Source organism: Diabrotica undecimpunctata, chromosome 2 (genome assembly GCF_040954645.1).
Source record: "Diabrotica undecimpunctata isolate CICGRU chromosome 2, icDiaUnde3, whole genome shotgun sequence".
In the NCBI taxonomy this organism is placed as follows: Eukaryota; Metazoa; Arthropoda; class Insecta; order Coleoptera; family Chrysomelidae; genus Diabrotica; species Diabrotica undecimpunctata.
This window is the reverse complement of record NC_092804.1, coordinates 125874134-125895185: the sequence shown is the minus strand read 5'-3', so window position 1 is coordinate 125895185 and position 21052 is coordinate 125874134. Positions and strand designations below refer to the sequence as shown.

At 35.2% G+C, this 21052-nt stretch overlaps 1 protein-coding gene and 1 non-coding gene across 3 annotated transcripts in view; both read left to right on the top strand.

Annotated features, from left to right (window-relative positions):
- The window catches only part of LOC140434852 (5-hydroxytryptamine receptor 1-like), a 1076278-nt gene that overhangs the window by 255284 nt on the left and 799942 nt on the right, over positions 1–21052 (top strand). The window lies entirely within an intron of this gene.
- Positions 18533–18637, top strand: LOC140435338 (U6 spliceosomal RNA). Its single transcript, XR_011950145.1, has one exon. It is a non-coding gene; the product is annotated as a U6 spliceosomal RNA (small nuclear RNA).

Genomic DNA, 21052 nt, shown 5'->3' with positions numbered 1-21052 from the left:
AAATAGACCTGCCTTAAGGGCCTAAGCCAAAGGGTTTGGCTGTACAGAGAAAACTTATGGTTTTCTTTGTACTATATCGCATGTGTGCAACGGGATCAGTGTCGCGCATATTGTGGTTGAAGACCCAGAAAACTATGAATAGGTACTAAACTATTCCCTGCCACTATAATTCGTTCGCGGAGTTAGAAGGTTTTTTCACGCCTATTTTATACTAATACTAAGACTAAAAGCTAAGACTAAAAACTAAGATATTTTTTTGGTGAGCAAGGCCTGGTGTCTAGAACTTTAAAATGCCAGAACCCAGTTCCTACCTTTTTTTTTTCTACTTCTAACCCGCGATGCCTTTGACTAATCTGTGCCTATCTCAATCTTTATGTTATTATCTTATTGGGACATATCCAGCTATTTGTTGTTTAGGCCGTCTATGTGTCGTCCTAATATTTTCGTCATAATCCGTCAGCTTTCTCAGCTTTCTGTTGGGGTGGTTTCTTATTTCATTGAAGATTTCATATGCTTTTTCATTCATTGTGTGTAGGATTCTTTTCTGTTTCGTATCTCTGTATAAGTACCTTAATGGTACATATTTCGGTACATTTAAAGCATCTCTTATTAGCTGGTTTTGTGCTACTTGTACTTTCTTCCTGTTTGATTTACAGGTATGCCCCCAGGCTGCTGATGCATAAGTTAATGTTAGAAGGATTATGCTATTTGCAACTCTTATTTTCGTAAAGAAGTTTAATTTGCTTTTCTTGCCGATTAGCGAGGCAAGTTGCGTCTTTGTTAGTTTGGCTTTATATACTGTTTGGTTTACATGTTCAGTGAATGTGAGCTTGTGATCAAGGGTCACTCCTAGGTATTTAGCTTGATTGCTCCATTCTACGTTTTCATTGGCTAATCTTAATTCCATATTGGGTGTTTGTCTTCTTTTTCTAAACATGACGGCCTGTGTTTTTTCCGGGTTGAGTGCAATTTTCCACTTTATGCACCATGCGTGCAGTTGGTTTGGAGATCGTTGTAGATCTCTTGTTGCGAAGTTTACATTTCTGTTGCTTGTTGCAATTGCCGTATCGTCTGCGTATAGGCTAAGCAGTGTTTTATGGTCATTTGGTGTGTCTGCGGTATATATGGTGTATAGATATGGAGATAACACCGCTACCTGCGGCACACCTGCCTCCAGAGTTCCGACTTCAGACAGGGCAGGCCCTATACGAACTCTGAATCTCCGGTTTGTCAGGTATGACGCAAGGAGACATGTCATTGCCTCACTATATCCATATTGGCTCATTTTAAAAAGCAGGCCTTCATGCCAGACTCTGTCAAAGGCCTTAGTGAGTCTAGGAAGGCTGCAGCAGTATACATTCTGTCATTATAACCTTTGGTGATGAATTCGGTTAGCCTAAGTACCTGTAGTTCGCAGGAGTGATTTGATCTGAAGCCGAATTGTGATTCTGGAATCGTTCCGATTGCTTCTGTCTCAGTTTGCAGTCTCTTTAGTATTATCCTTTCGGCTATCTTACTTAGTGAAGATAGGAGACTGATTGGTCGGTAATTCTGTGGAAAGCTCCCGTTTTTCCCCGGTTTTCCTATCATAATTACTTCTGCTTTTTTCCATCTGTCAGGAAAGTATCTTAGTCTCAGAATACCGTTGATTATGTTCGTAATGTACACTATTATTTTGTTGGGTACGTTTTTGATTTCTCTGTTTGTGATTTTATCTGGCCCTGCTGGTTTCTTTGGATTAAGTATTTTAATTATTTCTTTGATCTCTTCCGGACTTGTATGTTCTAGGCCAATTATGCCCTTTCTTCTCCTTAAGCGTCTAGCGCTTCTTTCTACTTCCTCCGTGAAGTCTAGATCTTCTGCCGGGTGAAAGTTTTTCATATTGTTAGATTCTAGTGTATCTCGCATTACCTCTACTTTTTCTTGCTCTGTGTATACCATTCCGTTTTCTCCATGTAGAGGCGGTATGGGTTTTTAATCTTTTCTGAGTATTTTTGATACTTTCCAGAATGCAGACTTGTTAGGATTTAGTTCTTGGATGTATTTGTCACAATATTCGTTTCTGTGTTCGTTTAGTCTTCTTCTGACTTCACTGTCTAGTTCATTAGCAATTCTTTTGTCTTCTTGATTTCTTGTTCTTTGCACTCTTCTTCTTTTTCTGTTCTTTTCTTTGATGAGATCTTTTAGCTCATTTGATATTTCTTGGAATCTACCTTTTAGTGTTGTTTTTGTCTCCGTTTTTGAGCTGGCATCGATGGCATTTATTATTGTTTGCTCTAATCTTGCTATACTTTCTTCCAGTTCTTCTATGTTGTTAATTGTTGGGATTGCCCCGATGTTTTCGCTCACTACTCTCCTGAAGTTAGGCCAGTTTGTTTTCTTTATTTGATGGGGCTGCAGTGGATTTAGTTCCACTGCGCCTAGGGTCATGACGATTACGTTGTGTGTGGAATCGCCTTCGTTTATTGATTTTATTTCATATTGTTGCCCTATATTGTGTAGGATTGCTAAGTCTATGTGCGAGGGAAGTTCTCCGTGGAAGCATGTTGGGTCTATTGGGCCCGCTACGATGGTGTTGTTTTTGTTTTCGAGATAAGCACAGAGTCGTCTACCGTTCGCATTTGTCCGTCTGTCAAACCAGTTGGGCGATCTAGCGTTCAGATCGCCGATAATTACCGTGGGTTCGTCTGAATTTAATATTAGATCTAAGTCTTCTCTTAGTACCGGCTCGTTCGGTCTTACGTATGCTGAAACTATTTTCAGCGTTTCGTTGGCCGCGACGATTCGGACTATTGTTGCTTCCATGGTGACAAGGCCATTTGGCGTAGGCAGCAGATGGTGATCTATTTGCCTTTTTACCATTATGGCCGTGCCACCAGAATTAGCTCTGTGATCGTTTCTATAGATGACATAGCCTGGAATCTTTGTTTTGATTCTTTCGACTAGTTTAGTCTCTTATAAGGCCATGACATCTATAGCGAGTCTGTTGGTAAACTCGTCTAAGATGTTAATTTTCGAACGAATCCCGCCCGAATTCCACGACCCGATCTGTAGCTCGTCCAACTGTTCTGGCATTATTCGGTTCTACATTTGCTCATTGCATCGAGGACTAGTGTGATTTTCTCGAACATACCCGAGAAGTGGTCTGTGAAAGCTCTTAGCTGATTGTTCATGGCAGCGATAAGTTTATCGCTGTCGGTGGAGGTGCTTGTTTGGGTTACAGGAGCAGCTTTTGGAGGTTCAGCTGCTTTTGTCGCTGCGGCATAACTTACGTTAGGCCGGGTGGTGGGTGCACTTGGTGCATCTTTGAATTTTGGAGAAGTTGTTATTTTTGTTTTCCTTTTTGGTGCTTTTGAGCACCCCCTGTAACTGGCTGTGTGAGCCTCTCCGCAGTTGGCACATTTGGCTGCGGTTTCTCTGTCCTTCTGGCATTCTGACGATCTATGGTATTCTCCGCATTTCACGCAGCGCGAGACGCAGTGGCAGGCACTGGATTTATGATAGAAGTTTTGACAGTTGTAGCATTGAAGTACATCTCGTTGCTGTCTGATTTCATCTTCGATATTTATCCGAAGGTAGCAGAGGTTGTTTAGTTTTCGTACTTTTTCTGTTTCTTCTTCAGGAACAGTAATTTTGTAGAGAGGTAGAACTTTTTTCCCCTCTCTCGGCGATCTAGCTGCTTCGATTTTTATTAGGTCGATGCCCTTGTCTTCAATTGCTTCTGCAATTGTTTTTAGATCCATATTGACTTGTAATCCTCTGATTACAAGCCTTTTCGTCTTTGGTGCATCGATAGGGTATGCTATGAAATCGACAGCTGGTTTGTGGTTTTCTAGTATTTTAACCATCTCTAGGTACCCCTCTCTGCTTTTGGTCTGTATTACTACAGATCGCCCAGATTTCGCAAATTTGTTGTCAGATATGATGGCTTTCTCTGCCGCTTTGCGCGGGATATTCTGACTTTCTCCTACTGATTTTAATATTATTGCCGGTGGTTTTGGTAATTTTGATTGTTTTTCCGTGGTGGGAACCACTGGTTCATTGTTTGTATTTTGACTTGTGCTTGGTTTTGGATCCTGATTGTTATCCTTTTGGGCTCTTCTGGATTAACGAGCTTTGATCTCGTCATCCATTATTTTCTCTTGTCGTTTTTCGACAAGAGTTCGTTGTTTTTGTGCTGTCGTTGTGGCTTCGTTGCTGCTTTTAGCAGTGGTTCCCTTTTTCTTGTTTGACTTATTTGCTACTTCCTGCCATCCCTTCTCGCATGAATCGTTTTCAGGCTCTACGATTTTCGGTTTTTCGACCTTTTCGTGTTGCTTGATGATTTTTTCGGGTTTTTCGACCCTGAAATCATTTTGACGGTTGCCACTCGTCTCGCGCACGCGCTTTTCGGGTGCCTTTGGCTCCTCCTTCTTCTCGGTTAGTTGCACTATTCGTGCAACTAATTCTTTATTTTCGCGATCTTTTGTCCTTATTTCCCTGCGGAGTTCTGATAGTTGTTCCATCAGTGCCTCTATTTGCCTGTTATGGCTCGTCTGCATTTCATCCATTTTTTGGATGAGTAATTGTATGTAATTTGCAGTTTCGTCCTTATTTTGTTTCTCAGCGCTTTGCCCTGGGCTGTAGCATGGTCTCTTCGTTGGAGCTTTACCGTCCTCTCCGCGCCGAGCGTTATAGACATTTGTAGTGTCGAACATCAGACACTTCTTTGCGAATTCCGCGTTAGATCTCTCGTCCGCGTTTAACATAATGGCAGTTTTTGAATTGATTGACTGAGGGTCAATCGCAGCGTTACTACTATCTTCATCCGAGAATTGGTATAGATTCTCAGTATCCATAACAGATTCCTCTGAAATGGATGGAGATGGAGGGATTGGGATTGAGTCGGGAGCTGTACTTTCACATACTCTGACTCGGTATGGGGTGTTTGGGAATGGTATTCTACGAGGTGAGCTGGAGGCTCGGTGGTTTCAGCAGAAACCGACATTATGAAGCTGTCTACTTGGAAGATTACTGTTTTTTGTTTATCCACCCGACACGTGTCGTGTAGATTCTGGGTGTCTTCCCAGGCCCTAGCACGGTTGTTCACTCCTGTTTCCAGGAAGGTTCCACTTAATGTTTCTTATTCTGTAGGCGCAGGGGCCGTTGCTGTTCGACCTAGATTCAAAAAACTAGGCCTTACAGTGTCATCCCTGTCGACACCATACAGATTTCCCGTATTTTTCAACGGAATGCTATTTATTATAGCCCTCCGAGAGAGGCCCATAAAATCCGTCTCTCTGCGGTTTAAGCTAATAACAAAATACCATCCGCTCTTCGCTTTAATACAAGTCAAGTGTCTGCGCCACTAACGGTGTCTTACCCACCGTGGAGCTGAAAAGCCCCGTTGACGTCAGGTCAGTTGCTCCTACTAAAGCACGCCCGCACTGTTCGACTACTCGAGTCGAACTGAATCTTCTTCTTAAAGTGCGCTACCGTTCGGTCCACAGGTGGCGATTAATGTAATCTTGCATCCATTCAAGTTTAAGTTAACTTTTATCAGTCTATGAGCTATTGCTTTCGTATACGTATACGTATTGATGCATCGCTCTTGCCGTTTTCTTTCTTTTTATTACCACTGTATATCTAAATGTATTTTCCAGTTTTTGCATTTAATTGCATTGTATTTTTCTTCTTTTCTTTCAGATATAGCAGTAAAATCTAGCTTATGTTTTTCAACTTCTTGCAGAAAGTCTTCTGTCTTTGTTTTCACTCATTTTATGTTCATCTTCCACAATTCAAAGTCCGTTTCTGTTTCTATAGTCGTTTTCCGTTGAGGCTGTCCTCAAATCAATCAAATATAGTAATAAAAATAATTTATCTCTTTTATATTTTAGATTCTAAAAAAATAAAATTAAAAAACACCAATTAGCTATTTTCAATGTTTAAATAATTGCTTGTTTCATCATTTTAAATAAATAGAATGCGGTTAGCGCCTTTTTCAGTAAAAAAATTTAATTCCTAAGTCAACAGCTGTATTTTTATTTAATTTATATTCTTTCTCTTAAAATATAACAAAAACCCATTTTTATGAAAAGAAGGACGGACAATCTGACTGTTTAATTACACTGACCCAAATTTCTAACGGTAAATAATAAAAATTACACAAAAGCACTTTACAAAGAGATACTCTTCTAAAGAAGAGTAAAAGGAGAAACAAAAATTTATAGAACAAATGAAATTTGATTTATGATTTAAGATTTCACAGTAGTATTTCTTTACTATAAATTAAGTTTGGGAGACTTAAAATTTCTTTGTTAAGATGTTAAAACTCGTCATTGTTCTATTAATTTAGTTTGTTTTGGATTTCCTTTTAATGGAGTTAATACGGGAAACGGCTTTTGTCTTTAATTAAATCAACCGAGATACTTATTTCTTAACTGATTTCTTGCTTCTTATTTTAAAATTATAGTTCGTTTTTAAATCTTTTTAGAAAATTAGAAATGTCTTAATTTAGAAAAATACTAAAAATTTTTATCCACATATTACCAAAACTTTTTTTTTAATTTTGTCTTAACTTAAAGAAAGTATAAGAAATGTGTCTTATTTAACGACAAAAAATACTAAAATGTTAATTTTTACATGAGCTGTCAAAACACGTCATGTTCTTTTAATATTTAATATAATGCAATGTACTATTTTTGTTGGGAATAAGCCACAATTTTACTTTAAAATTAAGTTTTTTGACGTTTAGATTTCCACTTCGGAACTCGTTCTCAAAATACGAATTTGTATTATCATTTTTAATCACTTCAAAATGAATTTTTCTTGTGCAATAATGCAATTTTCATTTCCACATCATCATTTTTGTTCACACAATTTTCTGACACAAAAATCGAATGCAAAAGTTTCATTGAGGTCCATCTAACTGCAAAAATTTGGTAGGTTTACTGCTTCATTGCCTTGCCTATAGGTACAATCGCTTTTATGATAAAGGAAGGTTATACTGAATGAAAATTGAGTATTTTTTTCTAGTAATGCAGCTAAAGTAAGAGAAAAAAAATAAGAGGAAATGTAGTGTTTTAGCGGAATATAATTCAGACCAAATTAATATCGCAACATGTGAAGAGGAAGTTACGGGAACTAAATTTGACGCTTTCAATTGCCATAACTTGTAATAATGTCTGTAGATCATCAACACTGATATCCAACAAAATATTTCTTGAATAGTACTTACTATTATTATATTTTTACAATATCACTAAAAAATAGGATCGGAGCAGTAGCCACTTTCTGTCACTAGCTGTTGCGTGAAGTAAATTTCCGACTTATTTCGTATGCTTTAAATGAACTGAACTGTAAAAATAGAGAGTCTTTCTTAAGACTATCTATAATAAAGCACGATGTCCATGCATGGTAGACGACAAATATCCTGACCGAAAAACATTCGCGGCTGGACCGGGTTAAACACACAGGCGCTCTTAAGAAAAGCATTAAATAGAGACGAATTTTCAATGGTTATAGCCAACCTTCATTAATAGAGACAGCACTAGAAGAAGAAGAAGTCCACGCATAGACAGATCAAGAATAAAGGACAGAGACACAAGGCTGTCCAAATCCTTTGAAGAGCACTTGATGCAAATGAACGCTGAATTCTAGTTCATTTTTTTGTAGGCAAGGCAATGAAGCAATAAACCTACCAAATTTTTGCAGATAGATGGACCTCAATGAAACTTTTGCATTCGATTTTTGTGTCAGAAAATTGTGTGAACAAAAATGATGATGTGGAAATGAAAATTGCATTATTGCACAAGAAAAATGCATTTTGAAGTGATGAAAAATGATAATACAAAATCGTATTTTGAGAACGAGTTCCGAAGTGGAAATCTAAACGTCAAAAAACTTAATTTTTAAGTAAAATTGTGGCTTATTCCCAACAAAAATAGTACATTGCATTAAAATGCCACAAGAAAATAGTTTCAGAATTTAATATAATATAATATAAAATAATATAATTTAATATTTTTCCGCCAATCACAAACAGCACAGCGACCTTGAGTCCCAGGTATTATGACGGGTACTTGTTTCACTGGCCAGTCACATATCTCCCTAAGCCTCATTCTGATGGTTCTGGGTAAGTTGGCAGACATAGCCCTTACTTTTTGATAGTCCCCATTTAGTAACATCGCTAGTTGCAGTAAAAATTCTTTACGTGGTATTTCAGATTCTTCGTTTAGACTAGTATAAACTACAAAAGAGTTTATTCCTGCTACATTCAACAAAAAAAAAGAGAACCATAGGCTATCGTCTTGTGGCACGGGCGCAATTATATTGCGCGCATAATTTATCTACCACATCTACTCCGCTCTTTGTCTCATTATATGTAATGATTATCTCAGGTTTATTTGTGGTAGGATCAATATCATCTTCATGGTGTATTGTAGAGATGTGTAGGACGTTTTGATTTTTTTTTGGAATATGCGAAACTAAGGGGATTCCGTCGTAGAAACCAAACATTGAAGAGCCAATGTACCAGTCATTATTTTGTATAAACTCTAATGGTAAATGTTTTTTATTTTTTCTAAGTGTACCCAGCAAACATCATTTTTTTGATTTTAGGCTATCAGCTAGAGGGACAAAATTTGTATGCCATATTTATTCGACTTGCTAGGAATGTACTGCCTGAAACTGCATTTTTAGGCAGTTTCAGGCATTCAAAAAGCTTGTTGTTGCTCGTCAATGGTAATATATGCAGAAAAACCTACCCATACTGACACGACTATACACAATTCATCATCCCATCCCACACAACATAAGCTGGCAGCCTATCATAGTATGTTACATAGATTAACAGAAATTCCGATGTCAAAATATACTTTTGAGACAGAATTAAATATCAAGCAAATAGCAGTAAAAAAATAGATACAACGAACAACTAACTAATAAAATTTTAAATAAAAAACTACAAAAGAAAGACCTGCTATTATTATTTCCACCACTAGAGAAAAAACCCAGTACTTTTGCTCGATTACATATACAAGCAAAATATCAACAAAAATAACCAAACACATATAAAAGAAAGGAATAACACCAGCTTTCAGAACAAATAACAACTTGGGCAAATATATTGAAAACAACAAGAGCCAAAATAAAAAGCTCTTACACAGTGGTGTATACAAACTTAAATGTGGCGACTGCCCAAAAACTTACATCGGTCAAACTGGTAGAAATTTTAATAAAGGAATAACAGAACATAAAAGAGCTTTCAATAATAGAAAAACAGATTTTACATACGCACTTCACCTTCTAGATCATAATCATTCTGTTAATGACGAATTTCAAATTTTTAACATTCAAAATAAAGGCCTTAGGCTATCCTTGTTAAAATCTATCGAAATCAAATTAAAAAACACAGATATAATTATGAATGACCAACTTGAGACAAACAGTTCTCCCCTCCTCAACTTATTTCATTAAAGACTATAAAGTGTAAACGCATGCCTCAATATTTTACTGTAGGGAAAAGACGTTATACAAAGCCAGTATAGAAGCTTCGCTTCAAAAGTGCCTAAATTAGCAAATAAATTTGATACCTGTACAAAAAATGAACAACGCAACAATGTCGTTATGAACTACGTAAGAGTGATATACGCTCTTAATCACTTAAAGACAGTACATATTATTTATAAATTTTTTAAACCTTTATTTCTTTATCACCAATGTTATCTCTTTATTAAATAAATTTCTTTCGTAGCTAGCGTAGTTACCCTACCGGACAAACAGTGTGACTTGTCGTCTTAGCTTTTTATATAGATATATATATATATGTTTACGTATTGTTTATGTATTATGTATAATTGTTGTTGATGTGATATCATCCTGTATGTACAAACACCACTTTTAGAATTTTTAACTAAAATCATGGCGATTTACCTACAACATTAAGGCCAAGAAGTGAGTCACCCATCAAATTTGACAAAGAAACCCCCGAACCAACTATAGTTTATAATCCCTAATTTAAAATATTGTTTCTTTAAAAAGATTTTTGGAAGGGAAATCCAAACGTCAAATAATTATAAAATATAAACTGCGAGGCATAAGTAAGAGATACAGCTAACTATTAAATTAACAATAACATAACAATTGTACAACTGTATAAACTGATTAAGTCACTTATTTACATCAACAATGAACACTAGTTTTTTTTTATTTCAAGAAATAAATAATTAAATTAAATTTAATTTATAAGTTGGTCGTGGTTATCGGAACTTTTAATGCCTCATGAGGTTTAAGCAAAAGGCGACTTTTTTCATTCATTTCAATATTGTGCAAAAACTTTCGTCAGTAGATAAAAACTTTCGTCAGACTTGAAAATACTTGCTCTTGAAAATAAGATTTTCTTAATTAAAAAATGTCAAGAAACAAAAAAGTTATTGCAAATTAATTCCGAAAGTAAGCATTTTTTTCAATTGTTTATAATTATCAAAGTAAACAATAAAAACATTTAAATTACATTTCATAGTGTGAGTTTTCTGTAGTTACTATAGTTGAAACAGAACGGCATAATCGGTCACATAGTTTTTAAACAATTATATTTGTTTATTCCGTTTGAGAGAATAAAAAATGTAATCTTTAAATGGTTGTTAAGGTTGTTTGTCAATAATTAGAATGTTTTTTTTTAGTTTGATTCTCTTTATAAAGTCTCAAAGTTTGGTGTTTTCTAAAAACTATAATAATTTTTAATTATTGTTTACTCACAAATAATTGATGCAGAATGTAGTATCATTACCGTTATATTGGCAATATCCCTAACTTATGCCCTCGCAGTATAAATAGTTTTCAGTACAATCAATTGTAGCTTAATCCCATATAATTATAATATTTAACTTTAAGTATCTCTAATCTAAACAATGATTATTTTAACCCCGTTCCGTTAATAGATAAATCAGAAAATTACAAATTTCCATGCCAATCATTTTGTTGTATACATTCATTGAAATATTGGAATAAAATAAATAAAGCAAACTGTAAAACAAAGTTTGGTGCAATATTTACACAGAGTATTCAATTAGAGACTTGAATGATTTATTTTGTGGATAGTTTTAAATCCAAACAGAATATTTTCATTAACACAAATATTTGCTTCTCTTATTGAAAAATTTATTCGAGTAACTACATGATAATATTTTAAATATTAGGTATAATAAAATGTCAAACAGTATAGTTTATGTGAGATATTAAAAGTTTTTATAGTAAATATATGATTTTGTTTAATTTTTTTTTACCAATTTTTCGTATTAATCGGTATTAAATAATAATATATACAGGAAAAGCAAACAGTAACTGGCGATGTATAGATTGCTGATTTGAGTAGGTAGCCAATATTACCAACAAAGAGCTATAATGTTTCGATTCCTTCACGTAGTTTATACATTTTTCCTAATAATTTATAAATATTTTTTGGTAAAATACATTTTCTTTTAATAGGTTTTGTTTTATTGAACATGTTGCTCATCGACTTAAATACTGCCATAACCCCGAAAAACGCAATTTTACAGGAGACGCGAAACAAAGTTTGCCATTTGCTTTTAGTTGTTCATTTCGCGTTCTCACAACTTACCAATGCTAATTTTTGCCTTCGATTATATTCAAGGCTGTTTTACATTGCTATATTGACAATGGGATAATGACATTAAATAATTTGCTAAAAAATATACTTTTTTGGGTTATGACACTATTGTCCAATGTATTTTCTCCTAAAAATTGGTATGGAATATTAAGTTTATAATGTCAAATAAAAAATATTTTGCTTTTAATAGTGAAATTTATTATTTTAACAAGGAACAAATGACAAAATGAGAACGACTTAAGGAAACGACCATTTTACAATTTCCTCCAAGTTTCAAACATTGATTCGAAAACTGGCTCATATGTCAAAGGCTTATATTGTACGTGCCTTAATTAAATCTCTTATATCTTTTATCTTATTAGCATCAATAGACATTCTTTTATTGTAGGCTGGCATTAAATTGGGTATTTTCGAGGAAACCTTATTGGCACTTTGGCGGAAAGTAATTTCTTTCATTTCGTCTTCGTAGCTTGTGTTCAATTAAAAAGAATTAGAGGACTTCTCAAACCTCATCATTTTAATTTCAGTTATTTTGTGCTTTTGGCCTGATTGATCAATCTCAAAATTTGATCCCAGCTGCTTCTGAAGACTTTTGAAATCTAGAAAGTCTTGAAAGTCTTTGTAAGACAGTTCATTAATAGTGAACTCTTTCCCCTTGTTTTGTTGATGTCCTTAAAATTGTGACATATTGTTGTGGTATGAAGATGGGTCCACTTCTCAATGTATTCTTAATTTGCCTTTCAATGACAGCATGAGCGGCGTCCCCCTTATTTTGTGTGTGACCAACAATCAAAAAATTATGGTTGATTGCCTTAATCTTGAGAGTTCTTACTGCTTAAGCATACATTGATATTATGTACCTATTCTTGTTTTTGCCACAAAAATTATCAGAGTACAAAATAACTTCCAAATTATCATCTACCTCTTTTGACAACTTTGTGAGATAATTAAAAATACAAGTTGCTATTTCGTTAGCACCTCTTGGTGCCAAAAGTAACAAGTTGTGTTTGAATTAATGATATTAGTTACAGTGAAATTTTTACAATTAAGTTTTGACTTATAGATAAAAGAGAAACATTGCCAATAGGACATGGCATAACCTTTTGTAGTCAAAGCAGCAGACATAGTGAAGCGGATTTTCCTTCGCTTTGTTCTTATCTAACTCCTTGGCAATCCTGCTCAGCACTTTTTCGTATTGATGATTTTCATAATCTTCTTAAATCTCTTGGTCATTTGGGTCATTTTTGAGAGCTTTACACAGACCACATTGGTCTTTTTTGGGACGAAGAAGAAAATGTTAAATTCATTCCAAAATATATGTGAAAAGTAACCAAGAAGGCAGCTTCTTCCCCTACTTTTTTTGATTCACAGGATAGTCACGGTAAATGTCAGCTAAGCTTTTGCCACCATCTATAAATTCTCGGGTAGACTTTGCCCTGGTATAGTGACTCTTGATTCTTGGTATCTTCTTTATGAAATCACGTACATAATCTTTAACTTTAGGGCTAAGAGCTAAGTTTGCTATGTCTACCCCTTCCTTCTGGCTGCAGAAAGCCCATGTCGTTTGTTTTTTTAACAACTGTTCGTATCGGGCGATCATTGACGCCTAAAGTATTCATGTAGAAGAGCTTACAAACCCTAATCCTTACCCCTGCTACTTGAAAGTGAAAGGAATTGTTGGCACGCCTTGGTTTTTCCTTGTTCGTGAACCGGACTTTTGGGACAATTTGGTCCATGGAACTGGAAATATAGTTTCTTTGTGATTGCAAAGACCCTATATTCCAGTAATTTTGGAAAATAGTATGTCTATCGGTATGGCTAATGCAAGATGGAGAATTAATTTTGTAGTTTTCTGGACATGGAGGTAGCATTTTTCTTGCTTGTACAACTTTTTTGCTAGTCAGAGAAGAATGTGCTTTCCCTTCGTTTCTCAACTTCTTAACAATGTCCCTCTTAAGTGGGGTTTTTTGCCTCTTTTTTGTACATTTCACATGAGAGTCAATTATTAGTTTGACTGAAGGATGGGTAGTTGATCTTCTTTGACCAATCTCACTATCATGAATATAATTAGGGTCGGCCACTGAGTCGTCACTATCGAACTCAGACTTTTCAATACGATCGGCTTCAATTTGGGAAGTTGTTGGTACATCCTTTGAAATAACTACACTTTGAGAGGGGTAAAGCTCAACATTTTCCAAACTATTATCAGTTATACAGGATCTATTTAAGATATCAGTCTCATTACGATTAGCCAGGTACTCATCGTTCTCTTGGACTATGCTTTCCCCAGATTAAGGAAGAAAAGATGTGGAACGCTTAAGATAACATTAAATAACAGCTTATTTTTAGACTTATCAATAGGATTGGCTTTAATTTGGGAAGTTGTTAAAACACTTTGAAAGAGTAACACTTTCTGATGGGAAGGGCGCTACATTCTCCAAATTGGCATAGGTTATAGAAGAACTATTTAAGGTATTACTCTCGTTACGGTTCGTTAGGTACTTATGGTTCTCTTGAATTAGGCTCTCTCCCGATCGCAGAAGAAATATTGGTTCAGCATGCTGTGTTACAGCCTCATCTTCTGGACACTCGATGTATCCAGGTTCTGCTTCATCGGGATGATAACTTTCAACCCCTAGAAGCAAAACATAATAATAATTAATTATTACGTTATACATTTAGGTTCAAAAAAGATTTCTGTAGCATTTGCACGTGTAGCAGGCTCACAATTAGAAGAAAGGCTGGGTAGATTAACTAGCAACTTGCAGACTTACTTGAAGGGGAAACGGGTCTTTTTCCTGTTTCACTATTTTGTAGGCAGCAGCTTCGTAGATCTTTTCTCGATAGTTTAAGCATTAATGCACCCCTTGAGAGCACTGGTATGGTTATAGGCTTATGCTGATGCATCTTAAAAAAATAGGAATTGATTGGCTAGGCTACTCCAAGCACCAAGTCGATGTTAAAGTAGTCTATGTCAGGGTAGAATGAGTAATAATAGTCTGGTTTTTACAAACAATGATAAAGTCACTCTGTTGAGGCAGTTATTATCAAATTAATTACCAAAATTGATCATAAATAATGTCACAACAAAAGTGTTAACACTATTGTGGCAACCTTGCTACATAGAATCCAGTTACATCAGTCTACAACAGTGCCATATAAAATATGACACTATTTAAAAAAAATTGCCATTTTTTGCAATAATTCAGACCACAACAGTGCCGTAACAAACTTAAGGCAATATAAATGTTCCATTTCGTGTATTTTTATTGATACTAACACCATATCAATAACGCATCATTACATAATAAGGCAATATTTATGAACGAAAACAGCCTACCATTGACGGACAGCAGGGTTATGGCACTATTTCACTCTCTATGTATCCTCACTTTTGTCGGTGGTCACAGACAAACTAGCCTGTGGCAGTTTAGCAGACTGGATTTCAACAGAAAATGCTCAAATCCATAACGACACAATGCGCTCTAGGTGGTTATTTGTGACACTACAGTTACAACGTTAATGCTGTTCGAAGATACTCATTTTTAAAGTCATTTGCGACAAAAAACTCATTTTTAATTTTTTTTGTGTTATAGCACTATTTAAGTCGATGAGCGATGTGTTCTTGTTCTGTGTGCCTTAAAAGGAAAATCTTTGACCAATGTATATTACCTGTTCTCACTTATGGAGCGGAAATATTAACACTCACTAAAAAGGTACTTAATAAGATTCGCGTGACTTAGGTGGCTATACGCTATAGGTGGCTTAGATATTGGGTGTCTCTCTGAGAGACCGAATTCCAAACGAAGAAATACGTCGTAGAACAAAAACAACAGACGCTATCGAAAACATCGCGTCGGTAAAATGGAACTGAGCAGGACCCGTCGCCAGATTATCAGACAACCGATAGACATAACGTATTTTAGAGTGAAAACCAAGGCAAGAAGCAGTACGGAGCAAAGAAAGCCCACCAACTAGATGGACTGACGATCTGAAGCGTGTTAGCAATAACTGGATTCAAGACGCACAAGAAAGAGACAGATGAAAATACTTGAGAAAGACCTATGTGCAGCAGCGGTCGCATACAGGTTAATGATGATGATGATGATGATGTGTTTTTTTTGGGGTAAAATATACGTGGATGTCGTTTATTAAGCCATATATGTTATGATTTTAAATTTTAAAATTTTATTTGTGTTTTTGTCAAAATTAAAATCGGTTGATTATCACGATAAGAAGAATACGAAGATGTTTGTGCAATGATTGAATAAAAAACTGCTTCCAAGCTTACATGAACCATCTGTTTTAGTTTTGGATAATTCTCCATATTACTTGGAAATTTTAAATAAGCAACCAACAAATTCATGGATAGTACATAAAACAGAGAGATTTTGCTACTATACATTCGAAACACACTTTTACTTCTCCCATATACTGTCACAATTGCAAATCAAATTAGAAATGACAAAATGAATCATTGCCATAATCATATATAGTTAAGTTTATTTAATTAATAGATGGTAAAGTTACTGAGATCATCCACGTAACTAATACTTGTTTTCATACGAGAGGAGGAAGACTTAGACGCTGCAACTGGCGGCATGAATTTCTTCATTACATTGTCCTTGAGGAAAAAGCACTCTTTTTCAGTTGGTAAAAATGTGTTGTTAGAAATTGATTTCTTGTAAAAACTTCCAACATAACCATTGTCTTCAGGGCGAGAGATTTTGCTAATGTACATTCGAAACACATTTTTAATTTTTCCATATACTTTTACAATTGCAAAGTAATCAACCTGGATGTTACTGTCAAGTTCTTGAGCATAGTTTACCACATCAGATTCTTCGGAGATAAGGAATGAACATTTTTATGTTTTTTTACTCTTCCATATTTGTTTTTTGACCTACTTGTTATTTTATTTTTAGACGTACTAGAATTCCCATTGTCAGTGCTTATACTAGCACCACCGGTAAGTTCGACCTAAACTGGATCTTCTGGAATTGGAACATCTGCCACAGAAACACTTTTTCCAGACTCAAGAGAAACTTTCACACGTTTTTTGCGAGGTGCAGTGCGAGGTGCAGTTGCGATCAGGAGTTCCTTGAAAGTGTGGTCAATAGCAGCGACAGGTCTGGTGACTGTTGGAGTTATGGCTCCTGACTCATCTAAAGATGGTAACATATTTAGTACTTGATTGCGACAAAGAAGCACAGTACCACATTTTCTAAAACCAGCAATTATGTTCTCTGATTACCACGCTTCACATAGTTTTTTTAGTAAACTAGGGAACTTACTCTTTTGTATAGTAGCTTCATATCTGCCACGCTTTTTTTTAATAAGCAACAATTGCCTGCTATGCAATTGTCATTGGCCGAAAGAATGCTACATGTAACCACTGTGTTAGATGCGTCAAGTTTGCTGGTAGAAATATGAAATGAACATTGTTCTCTGAACACGTTTGTATGATATTAAGCGACAGCTAGCTGAGTTGTCTCCGATTTCCAATCAAGTATTTTTTACCATCATATCGTCTAAAAAATGAAAGTATGATCGTTTCGATATAATCTGAAAAACAGAAGTTACCATACCAACCACATTTGATCGCCTTCTTTCCAAATTTCATACAAGTTTAGGGCTTTATACACTACATAAGGGGGCAAAATTTAACCATCAGCAGTAGCAGAAAACAACACTGAGAGAGCTTTTAGTACAATTCATCACCTTATCCTCTTCTAGCTATTATTTTACTTCTGCCCGGATCATTAGACAAGTTAGTTTCGTCATAATTGATTACATTCGAATAAAGAATATTAACCAGTTCTACTCCAAGTCTGTCAAATTATTCATTAATTGTTTTCGGAGAGATGACTACTCTGGTTCGTTTTATGTTTTGGCATAATCGCAATGATGCTTGATGTCTTTTCAAGAAAAAGTAGACAAACTCCAGATCAATCAAATTGTCTTTAAATTGCTTTATGGTCTTGCCTTGGTTGTCAAGCGAATGTTTAATTAAAATTCTCAGAGTAAACGACTCTAAGAGACAGAGTAAGAAGTGAGGAAATACGAGCGAGATGTGGTATAGAGGAAATAAACGCGTGGACCAAAAGAAGAAAAGTGGAATGAAATCAACACATCGAAAGAATGAAAGAAAATAGAATAGTACGAATAGCCAGAGAAAAATCGCCCAATGGAAGAAGATCATTGGGACGACCGAGGAAAATATGGTCGGACAACGTCAATTGAGGCTAAAAACCAAAGTAAAACAGGCATTTTGCCTATTTATAAAGTAGGAAGAAAAAGAAGAGTAAACGACTTAATAAGATAACCCCATTCACAGCAAATAATTAGCTAAATAAGTTAGTAAATTTACCCGCTTACCACAACTTTTACCCCCTGAAATGTGACATAAAATTATTTTGGAAGTTGCTATTTACCCCACTGTTTCTATTCATCCCATTTTATAGTACTTAAAATCATGATAATATTACAAAACAAATTAGTGTTTCAGATTATTACTGTAATTATATCTGAGCCTAGAATGTCCCCTAAAGGACTGCAGTACATGTACTTAGAGTCAAGTGTATGAATATAAAAAATTCAATTTGTTTAAAAACCAAGAAGGAAGAAGAAATAAATATGTCGTATCGGGGTAATTCTTAGCGAATAACCTTGAAAAATATACTGCCTAACTTTAATAAATTGGCGTTTGGATTTAGTTTTCAAAGACATACAATAGTTAGTGATAGATACTCTCTCCAAATTTTAGTTATAGCTTCATAGGTCGAATCTGACATGATTTCCTTGAGCGATTTTTTGTTGGCTCCTCTACGTTTCTCTGCGTTTTTCCTTTAATTTTCTCGAAATATTTCACCTGTCAGACGAAAAAATCGGGAAACAAGTGCTGTCAAACAATATATTCTTTTCATTAAATAGTTTAAAATTTATAGTAAAATTGGAACGATACAGAGAAGATTAGCATGGCCCCTTCGCAAAGTTGACACGCAAAATTGTAAAGCGTTCCACATTTTTTTTTGGTGGTGTGTGGAAGAAAATAACCAACTGATTAATGAACAATTAAGAGTCCTTTAAGATCGACTGCCGACAATTTAGTAGGAATAGAATCACATATTAATAACTCATTCTACAACAACAAAAAATGTATTGCAATTTATTTTGATTTGCACAAAGCATTTGATATGGTTTGGCATTACAAGATATATTCAATACTGGAATCATAGGACTATCAAGGAAGTATACTTGCTTTTAGTAAAAATTTTCTCCTAAATAGAAATTTCAAGGTGAAAGTAAACGGTCTTTTATCTAATGTGAGATATCAAAAAAATGGTACACCCCAAAGCTCGGTAATTAGCCCGACGCTTTTCCTTATAGCTATTAATTATATAATCAAATCAATGAACAAACCCATTCAAGCGAGATTATATGCGGATGATCTTATAATATTCTTAGATGGAAACAATATACAGAGTATGGCAAAATTACTACAAGATCAACTCGCTAAATTTATGGCATGGTCTAAAAGGAGTGGTTTTCAATTTTTTTCATCTAAAATTCGTTGCATCATATTCTCAAAGAGACCAAAACAGATAAAAGAAATATCTACTTTAAAACTTGGGGGTCAGACACTTGAATATGTAAATACAATTAAATATCTAGGTTTAGTATTTGATCAAGCTCTAACCTGGAAGGACCACATCAAATATATATCAGCTATATGTCAAAAAAGACTAAACCTCTTAAAATGTCTTTCTGGTACGAACTGGGGAGCGGACAGTAGAACTCTACTCATATCGTATAAGAATATGATCCGCTCCAAGATCGATTATAGATACCACGCTTACTCGTTTGTTTCAACAACAACTCTAAAAGTTTTAGACACGATTCAAAATAATGCTCTTAGAATAATAAGTGATGCATTTAGAACAATCCCTATATTAAATCTTTATGCCGAACTCGGTGAACTGCCATTAGATTTAAGAAGACAGGAATTAATGCTCTCATGTGCATCGAAGCAGTACTCTTTACAATATCAGCAAACCATTCGCTGCTCGAATATCCACCACGCAAAAATCCGCATTTCCTTTTACGAAAGATGCAGATGAATCATGAATGAATTAAACCCGAAAGTCCCCGCAATCTATCCTAGCAGGATGCCAACTTTCCCTCTTTGGCTAATGTCTTCTCCTTACATAAATTTGGATCTATTATCAAAAAATAAGAAAGAAAGCAATCATCATCTAATTAATTTTAAATATCAAACCTTAATTTCTCAACGTTCTTCATTCAAACAGTTATTTACAGATGTTTATAAAACAGAACGTTGTATAGCATCTGCCTTTGTAACAAAGGATAAAATTAAGTAATATAAGCTAGCGAAGACTAATACTATTTTAACGGGAGAACTCTTTGCAATATATAAAGCCATATGTCACATTACAAAATGTCCTGAAACTAACTTCTTAATAATTACTGACTCACTAAGTTCTCTAGAAGTCATCTCAAAAATCTTTTCTTTCCATCCTGTGGCCAAACTCATTAGACAAGAATTGCACAGGCTAAATCACAGAAACATTGTTTTCCTGTGGGTGCCATCTCACATTGGAATTACGGGAAACGATCTGGCGGATAAATATGCACAAGAAGCCTTAGAGGACACAACTATTGAGTTCTATCCAAAAACTCCAGCGACAGATCTCAAATCATATTTCCACGGCAAAATGGTCAACATATAAACTCGAAGATGGCACAAAAAACAGACAAAATTATTTGAGATAAAATCAGTATTTCAACCATAGTCTGATAGTTGTACCAATAATTTTTCTCAGGTTATCATCACACGACTGCGGCTTGGTTATAGTCGCCTTACGCACGATCACAAGGGATCTCTAACCGAGGGGTTATGGTTGCGAGACCCCGCTAACAGTAAAACACTTTCTAGTGGAGTGCCCTTTACACAGTGCAGAAATATGTTAATTCGGATTCCCGGAGAATTTAAGAGAGCGGTACCAAAGTGATTAACCAATATCTAAAAGCAATAAACTATTTATACAAAATTTAATTGTGACGCTATTGTTAATTATTGCTAATACTTTTTCTTTTTTCGCTAATAGCCTTACAGGCTGATGCTAGTTTGTAAATAAAAAAATTGTCTGAAGATAAATATAGATCATTCAACGCGTTGGACGACTGAAACATGTCGAAAAAATTACTTTGACGAAATTGATAAATAACCAGCTAATTTTTTCAAGATTTTAGACTTTTATTTCATGTTGTTTCATAGTGCTTGTTTTCCGATTTACTGTCTAACTTGTGAAATGTTTTAGGAAAGTTAGAGGAAAAACGCCCCAGAACCAAGAAAAGTCGCAAGGCGAAACCGTTTCAGACTAGGCCTAATGAAGCTGAGTTTGGAGAGAGTATGTATCATAA